This window comes from Gambusia affinis, linkage group LG18 (genome assembly GCF_019740435.1).
Source record: "Gambusia affinis linkage group LG18, SWU_Gaff_1.0, whole genome shotgun sequence".
NCBI lineage: Eukaryota > Metazoa > Chordata > Actinopteri > Cyprinodontiformes > Poeciliidae > Gambusia > Gambusia affinis.
Genome location: NC_057885.1, coordinates 3,720,739 through 3,730,470, shown reverse-complemented (window position 1 = coordinate 3,730,470; position 9,732 = coordinate 3,720,739).

Sequence of the window (9,732 nt, the reverse complement as noted above, 5' to 3'; positions counted from 1 at the left end):
CTCACATGCTTTCCTGAACTTTAAACTTGCCACCTCAAAAGGGGAGCAATGTCATTTGAGTGTTACGGGTGGTTTACGAAAACAGAAACCAGAAAAGCATTTGTCTTCGCTGTGCTCCTGCTATGGTCCAGGCTGCTCACATCGACCACAGCCCTGGCGGTTTTGTCAGCTCCACCTCTCCTCCGTCCTGACAGGATGTATATGTGGTCGTAGCTTTGATGCAGCTTATTTGTTCCTGCTGCTTTGCTGCTTTACGCTTACAACTCTGATTTATACTTCAGAGTTAGGGTTATGTGAAGGACTATGCCTTCACATAACCCTAAAAAAACCAATGAGAATCACTGGTACTGTTGATAGATAGTTGTACAAGTGTAGTATGAGCTTCTTGAGACAGTTAAAACATTTTTTTCTTTCTGTATCTGTGCTTTCAATTAAACTACATCACCTTCTTCTCCCCATCAGGATTACACAGAAGGGAAATTGTTAGTGCCATTGTCTTGCAGCAAGAATTTTGTGGGTTCAAATCCTGACTAGGGATCTTTCTCCAAGAAGTCTGCATAGCTGCCATTATGTAGAAAAAAAATCCAGCCAAAGAACAATGGGGCTAATTTTAGACTCGACTTTTTCCGAGAAATACTGATGTGGGTCTGTACCTGTTGTTTCTGCAAAACTCAGGAAGTTTGGGTTTAGGTGAGAAAACTGTTTGTCTCTTAAGCTTCGTCAACAACTTTAGCAGATTTACCGCAGCTTGTACATTCACCACAGAGGTCAAAGAACAAAAGTGGGCCAAGAGTGGTGCTTCTTAACGTCACATTTTACATCATTACACACACACACACAGCATATACTTCCACCATTTTCACCAACAATGGGAGGTCATTTGTGGAAAATTACCACATTTTCCTAGTCCTCTATTTGTTTTGCACTAAGCTCTGCTGGTCAGAGGTATGGTGAGAATTACCTTTTGATTAAGGTTAGAGTTTGGAATACACTAGTAATGATCAGAGCTAGGGGAAAATGTCTGAAAAATGCAGTTACTAAGGTCAATGGAAGTCAATACAAAGTCATCAGATGGATTATGCCTGACGGGAGCTTCCATGTTGTGAAGAAACAGGTTATTAGCTGTAGGTGCCATCTGTTTGCACGTCTGAGGTATTCCCTTTCTGAATGTACCTTTCTGGAATTGAGACAATTGGCTCACTTCTTTCCGTATTGTCTTGATTTTGGTTTCCAACCTTCTCCTTCATATTGTCCATTGTGGCGCCATCCACTCTTAAGGTGATCCTTTAGATCCTTATCTCTAGGATCAACTCTTTCCTTGGCGTCCTGTGGTCAGTGTTCAGTGTGGTCACCAAACAGCACAGTGACTACTTGTCACCCATTAACTAGGCAAACTGTCCTATTTTCTAATTATTTTCAATCGATTCTAGAGGAATCCTCCCTTTTGTCCAGGCCTGTGTCATCAGTTTATTTTTTAAAAATGATTATGTTCAACCATGTTTGCTTCACTGACCATTGGGAGCTTTTTAGTCATGTATATTTGTCTTACTAAGGATGACTATGAAAATAAATACAGACATTGAAGCGTATTGCAATCATCTTTAGCCCAGCAGATCACACCTTTTAGTATATAATGATCTCCCTCCACTGCTGTGGTGAAGGTGGTATGACCTAAACAGCAGAAGTTTCCACTGATGGAAACTCAAACACAGGAAGCTCCACCTCAGCCCCCTAAAAGACTCCTTCTTCACTTTTGATTTTGCTGGCTATGCTTTGTACATAAAACCAAGTGATGAGGAATATTACTAAAGATATGAAGCAGGGAGAAAAATGGACACTTTAGATACATAAGACATCCACTGTTCAGATTTATGTGTTCCATGTTTAATTATGTTTTAGCATCTCTGGTATTTCAACACGAACTACAACAACCCAAGCTTGTTTAAAAAGCTACTAAAAGACAACTACTCTACACTGAATTCTAAAATCTAAACATCTATGTAAAGCAGGAGTATCAAACATCCATCTTTCAAGAACCAACTCGCTGGATTGTGTGTCAGAAGACAGATTTTATTCAGAATATTGAGGTAAAAATAATAATAAATAAATAAATCAAAACTGAGGAATACTATTCACAAAAATATAAACCACTCTCCATTTGATAAGACTCAAATCTAAGAATTGAAGAGAAAATTCTATGGAAGAAATTCAACATTTGACAAATTCTGACACTTTTGCTCTGTTGGAGAGGAGACTTGTGGAATCTGGGTTTCCTGTATAATAAAGCAAATACGTGTTGTGAACAGTCACAGAAACAAAGGTCTTGCATTGAAAAGTTGATGAAATTGGAACAACATTTCTATGTAAACTGCATCTGTGCATTATGTGTGCCAGAGCCAGACTAACTTTACTATCTTGGAAAACTGAGAAAAAAAAAAAAAAAATCCAATTACAAATGTTGGTATTGGTCATTTGCAAAGTTGTTGTTCCTGCTATTGATAATTTTTTTCTTTTAAGATTTCAGGTGCAGTGTCACAGTGACAAGAATTCCCACCAGAAATAACATGTAGAATGTTTACTTGACACAAGCAAATTCGTATTGAGGTGAAATTATGAGGTGTGCTAGATTTCAGAAACTGTCTGTTGGTGGTGTTGCTTTCACACAACAGTCTCAAAGCCCCTCTGTCTCTTTGTGGTTAACAGTCTAAAAATGGGCATTCAGCACATCTTTTTCTTAAACACGTGTTTTCAGAATGGCACCAACAGGAAGTCTGAGTGTGATTTTATTTTTATCACTGGAGCTTTAAAGTGTGACACTGATGCCGACGGAAACTGAGAATGAACAACTGCATACAGCTTTTATCCACAAATTCTTTCTTTGATGATTAAATGCTGTAAAATTATTAGGTCAATGCAACTAACCCTAAAATTATTTATTGGAAAATTTAGGTGCAAATCAATTTTTTAAAAATTTTTTTTTACTTTTACCAACTTTTTATGTTGGATTAGAAATAATCTAGTCAATCTGGTGGAGACTCTACATTTTTCAGTGAGGGCCCTTCAAACACTCTAAGACTCAGAACTCACCAACAAAAAAAATACCAGAGAAAAAAAGCCAGAAAACCTGGTAAAAAGGGAAACGTTGCTGTAATGTCAAAAAGGAGTTTTCCATAATTTTTTTTACAAAGAGTGTAAATAATATTCAACATGACATTTGTAATAAAAGAGCAAAGATTTTATGTACATTGTTTTGTTATTTGCAGAAACTAATGCCTCATTTGATTACAATAACTGTAAATCGGAATAAATAATTTCGGATTTAACTGCACATCACTACACCCCCTTCAGATGACAGCTGCTTTTGTCTACATTTAACAATCTGTACACAAATCTGACCTGGGAAAGATTAAGCTAGCATGTAGCTTAATGCCAACCCAGTGATGTAAGAATCTGTTCTCAGCTTCCCCTGTGGTCTGTTATCAACTGGATCCATCGCAGCGTGCTTTGAACAGGGTTTGTCACTTGAACATGTAAGAGGCTCGGCTCTTCTTTGTGTCTTCTTTGGTTTCACTCAGGAAGCCTTATGATCTATATCGTATCCTGTGTACTGTCTATAAAGGCCATCGCTGCAAACAACAAAATGGTTTGCTGATATAACATTCTGGCTCTAATAGTTAAAAAAAACGAGTGGTTTAGATAAAACATACTGTAACCTAAAGGCATTTTTTTGCCTCTTAAATCAGATTCTTTCATCTTGACTGAACCAGTATAAAGTAAAACAATCATCTTGTTCTCATTGGCTTTGTTGACTATCGGCAGATTAGAATTCAGGCGTAATTAAAATTAAAGCTGCATACTGGAAAACATTTGAGCTCTTAAAGGTTACCACAGGTCTTACATTTCAAGTTTGACAATCGGATCATCCAGGTGGTGATTTAAAGACATCGATGAATATGGCGAGGTCTGACATTGAGGACATTTACCTTGTGTAAACATTTGACAAAGGTTACCACAGGTCTTACATTTCAAGTTTGGTTCCAATCGGATCATCCATGTGTGATTTAGCTGTAATGTTCAATTACATAAAATTGGAGGACAGATGTCATCACCCTTTGTTATTATTTAAGTAATTTTATATTTAAAAAATATACTGTATATAAGAAAAATTTTTATAAAATGTATTACCTCACATGATCATCACATTTGTTAGCTGTAATGTTCAATTACATAAAATTGGAGGACAGAATCTATTTCATCACATGTTCACTTCTTACCTGAAATATGTTAAGTACAACAAATAATTACTTAATATTAGCGACCATAACTATGCAGATCACACACAGCTCAACATTACGATGTCACCAGGTGACTCAGAACCCATCCAATCACTGAACAGATGCTTAGAAAAGATAAATGTGTGGATGTGCCAAAACTTTCTCCAGCTGAACAGAAACAGAACTGAAGTTATTATTTTTGGACCTAAAGAGGAACGATCTAGAGTCAGTGCACAGCTTCAGTTATTACAACTAAAAAGCAGCGATCAGGCCCAAAACCTGGGAGTAGTGACGGCCTTCTATCACCTGAAGAACATTTCCAGGATTAAAGGACTAATGTCTCAGCCAGATCTAGAGAAACTCATCCATGCGTTTATCTTCAGCCGCATTGATTATTGCAACAGCGTCTTCACAAGTCTGTCCAACAAATCAATCAAACAGCTGCAGCTGATCCAGAATGCTGCTGCTCGCGTTCTAACTAAAACCAGGAAGATAGAGCACATAACACCAGTTTTAAAGTCCCTCCACTGGCTCCCTGTAGCTCAAAGAATAGACTTTAAAATACTGTTGTTAGTTTATAAATCACTGAATGGTTTAGCACCACAATACATTAAAGATTTGCTGCTGTTGTATCAACCTTCCAGACCTGTCAGGTCTTCTGGTTCAGGTCTGCTCTGCATCCCCAGAACCAAATGAGGAGAAGCAGCATTTAGCATCTATGCACCACAAATCTGGAACAAACTTCCAGAAAATTGTAAAAGAGCTGAAACACTGACTTCCTTTACATCTCAACTAAAATCCCACTTGTTTAGAGTTGTATTTGAAACGTAATCAATTGCAAATTTATTGACGAAACCTGACTTGATGTTCTGTTTTGATTGTTGATTCTATGTTGCATTGTGTTTTTGTGTTTGATTTGGTGTAAAGCACTTTGAAATGCCTTGCTGCTGAAATGTGCTTCCTTTACCTAGGAAGAACGTAAACAGATCTCAAAGCAAAAATTAATTCCAGAGCCATGGCATTAAAATTTAAATTAATTAAAACTCTAATTTAAACTCTAAGAATGAGTTTAAAGCTCAAATCATTGATTTTGATTTGATCTGATCAAAACAAAATCTGATTTGAAAAAATAAAAAGAATTTCACTGAAAATGTCAAATATTTACAAAAAATGTTTTTTATAATTTAGAATTACAATATATACTGTAAATTTCTTAAACTGATGTAAAAATATTGCAAACAACAGTTTTACAACATTATTAGCATAAAAATTAAGGCAATTCTTCATTCGTTTCTATGCAATTTTTGAAAAAAACATCATAAGTCAAAACAAGGGAGCTGCGTTAGCTTGACTGTCAACCGTCATATTCAACCCTTCGAGGGTGGGGGGATGGAGGCGTGCGTGCGTGCGTGTGTGCTAAAGATCGAGCCAGAACCGCACACAGTATTTTTAGCTTACAGAAAAAGCTCCAAATAAACAAAACCGAACTGAGAAATAAGATTTAAGCTTTGGCGTGCGCTACGTACAAGATGTTTTGACAGAGAATCTTTTTTTTTTCTCCACAATTTTGTTAATTATAAAGATGAATCAATAATAAAAATATCAGAAATTCTTCTTTTCTTACTTCAGGGAAAATTAATAAGCAGAGTGCAGCTGCAGGCGCTGCTCTCTCCGATAAAATCCTGCATGCTTCTGTGCACGTAGATAGCTTAGCTGCGTTAGCTTGACTGTGAACCGTCATATTCATATTCTGTTCTCTAGTGCTAATAAGTGATATAAACGCAAATATAGGAGATGGAAATGTATACTTACATAATAAAAACGCACATGCAGACGGGATTAAGGAAGGATTGATCGTTAATGTTATCCGTGGAGGCTATTTTTATCCCAACGAGCCAGCAGAAGTATCGAAAACAACGTAACTGTGGAACTACAAAATACACAGATGCATCTTTGGGAATTGCAGTGGTAAAAATGTACACATAGTCATGTATGGCGTGATAGTGACACCAAGTGGTTAATATCGCCATTACAGCACCTCTCTCATACTGTGTAATTCTCGCCTTATTCATGTGTGGAGTAACAGTGACACCAAGAGGACTTAATGGGAATAACATATTTTTTTTTCTAAAAAATCTAAAATTACAGAAAATCCGTTGAATTTAGAATATGGCTCCAAGAGACATCTTTGTTCGTCCTGAAAAGATACACATATGTACCAAGTTTCGTAATTCTAGGTTAAAGCATGGCTTAGGGCTGATCATTTAAAATTTTCTATGTGGCGCCATAAATACATTAGGCCACGCCCACCAAATTTTATTATGGATTTCTTTCAGGGGGTGGATAAGGATCCATCCTAGTGAGTTTGGAGAAGTTTGGCCCAAAACTGTGGAATTCAGAGCCAAACGAATGACAGCGGCGTTAGAGGTCACTTCGCCACGCCGCCACGCCCACCTGCTCCATCAAAGCCGGTCGGGGCTGGAATCCAAAATACACCAGAATGTCTTCTGTGTCTGGAAAAACTTTCAAGTTGATTAGGTCAAAGGTGTAAGATAGCGACCGTTCCCAGTGAAACATGACACTTCCTGTTCTCAGGGGGCGTGGCTTGAGTGATGTCATCATTTGACCACAGGGTCTTTTAGGTCAACCCAGGATAATCAATCACTGAAAGTTTGCTTCCTCTGACAGTTTTAATGTAGGAGTTATAACTGTTTTGAGTTTCATGGCGAATAGTCAAAGTTTGACACATAGCCACGCCCACATACTTTGAAGTACGAGAATTCCTTTGATAACTTTTGACCTTTGATGCCTCAAGTGTGTGCTGAGCGATTTTGAAGTCTGTATCTGAAAAACTGTAGGAGGAGTTCGATCAAATACGAAGGCTGTAAACATCAAAAATGGGGTCAATTTTGGAACTTCATTCCAAAATGGCCGACTTCCTGTTGGGTTGAGACCATGGCTCCAAGAGACTTTTTTGTACATCAGGACAATATACAGATGTATAAGAAGTTTCGTAATTATAGGTTATAGCATGGCTCAGGGCTGATCATTTTAAATATTCTAGGGGGCGCCATAAAGAACTTAGGCCACGCCCACCAAATTTTATTATGGATTCCTGTGTTGGGGTGGATAAAGATCCATCCTAGTGAGTTTGGAGAAGTTTGGCCCAAAACTGTGGAATTCAGAGCCAAACGCATTAGAGGTCACTTCGCCACGCCGCCACGCCCACCTGCGCCATCGAAGCCGGTCGGGGCTGGAATCCAAAATACAGCCACATGTTTTCTGTCTGTTAACACAGTTTCAAGTTGATTAGTTCAAAGGTGTCAGATAGCTACCGCTCAGACTAAAACATGACACTTCCTGTTCTCAGGGGGCGTGGCCTTTGTAATGTCATCATTTCACCACAGGGTCTTTTAGGTCAACCCACGATGATCAATCACTGAAAGTTTGGTTCCTCTGAGAGTTTTAGTGAAGGAGTTATAACTGTTTTGAGTTTCGTGGCGAGTTGGTGAACTTTGACCCCTGCTATCCCCCCTTCAGCATGCTCAAAAACTCACCATTTTGATAACTTTGAATCGCCCATGCCTTCTGATCAGACTCACCAAGTTTGAAGCCAATCAATCAAAATCCCTAGGAGGAGTTCGATCAAATACCAATGCTGTAAACGGCCAAAATGGGGTCAAAACGTGACCTTCAATCAGAAATGGCCGACTTCCTGTGATACTTGCAGTATGACATTAATTATAAATTCTGAGCATCTTGGGGAGCTCTACAACTGTACCAAATTTCAAGTCTCTACGACGAAGTAAGTGAATAGCAAAGGGTCTTTTGAAAATTGCTAGTTGGCGCTGTTGAGCCATTTTTTTTTAGATTTTTGCGTCGACCTTAAAATACGTAAATTTTAAACAGTCTCTATGCGTCCGCCAAATTTGGTGAGTTTTTGAATATGATAAAGCCTCCAAAAAGGCAATTCATTTGGAGGAAGAATAATAATAATAAACAGTACAAAAACAATAGGCCTTCGCAGCGCTTTGCTGCTCGGGCCTAATAAAGTTAAAATAGGAAGCCTGACTAGAGTTTTGTTTTTATTTTGTGCACTACACCATTCATAGGGATAAATGGTGTACAATATACACTGTGCCACTGCGTCAGGTGAGAGTAACCTCACTATGTACCGATTGCCTGGCCATCTAAGAATAAGACCGAAGTTATGTCACAACATTTGGATGCACTCATAAATTCCAAATCAGTGAGGCATATCTGCAATATTTATGCTATCTACAGCTAAGTTCCATCACTCATCCCACTGAATCTTTGTAGGTAAGAAAGTGTGGTGGAGAATAAGTAACTAGAGGGAACATTTGCCTTTTCACAGCTCAGTTTTAATTAATGTTTCATTGAAACGTGACTCCAAATTATTTCAACATGTCCAAAATATCCGTGGCAGACTGGCCACGGATATTTTGAGTAAATACAGAAAATACAGCGTGGGATACTGATACACAAATGGTACAATGCTACATGACATGCTATTGGATGATGTTTGCAAAGCAGCTAATCTAGGAACAGCCTTTTTGTTGTTGTTGCTGTTGAACGCCCACTGTGTCACAGCATAAATGGGTCCAGAGTTGGGTGGTAACTAGTTACATTTACTCAGTTACATTTACTTAGTTAACATTAAAAAAAATAAAATAAAATAAGATAAAATGAAGCCTTGGCGTAAAATTCAAACTGGAAGACAGTCTGGCCTCACTTACATCATCCAATCGGCGCGTCTCCCCCATCGTCATCGACCTATCAACGCCGGAGCAAACCACGTCACGGCCAATCACCGACCAAACTCCCGCTGATAACGACCTCCATCTATGGCGTCTTCCGCTTTCCAGCTGCGCCCACCTCCACCTCCACCTCCACCTCCACCTCCACTCTCCCGACTCATCAGGCATCCATCCGTCTCCGATCAAAAATTCACCAGACAAAGACACACACAGTTTTCACATAAAAGTTTTTTGAAAGAAATTGATTTGGAACAAAAACAAAACAAAAAAAAAAAAATCTGCTTGTTTTTGTTAGTTATATAAATTATTGTCTTTTTGGTATATACCAAATTTCCACTTAACTTTGTATTATGGTCCGTCTGCTTATGTAATTTCTAAATATTAAATAATTGATAATTTGATCACTTGCTTTGTACTTAAACAGCCGTTTTACCAAATATTTTTACTGAAGAAAAAATAAATAGTAGCCTCAAGTAAGAGTAAAAAAAAATAACAGTAGTGGTGCTAAATTTAAAACTGTTATCTGAAATTTCTGAATAATAGTAATAATAAAAAAACATTTGGTGCTTTAAGTATACCGTGCTCCTTATATGACCTTGTTTGCTAGCTGCTGCTCTGCTTTGTGACAAAGATCGGTTTTTATTGTATCTGTAAAAATTCTTGTCATGCACTTTAAGCTA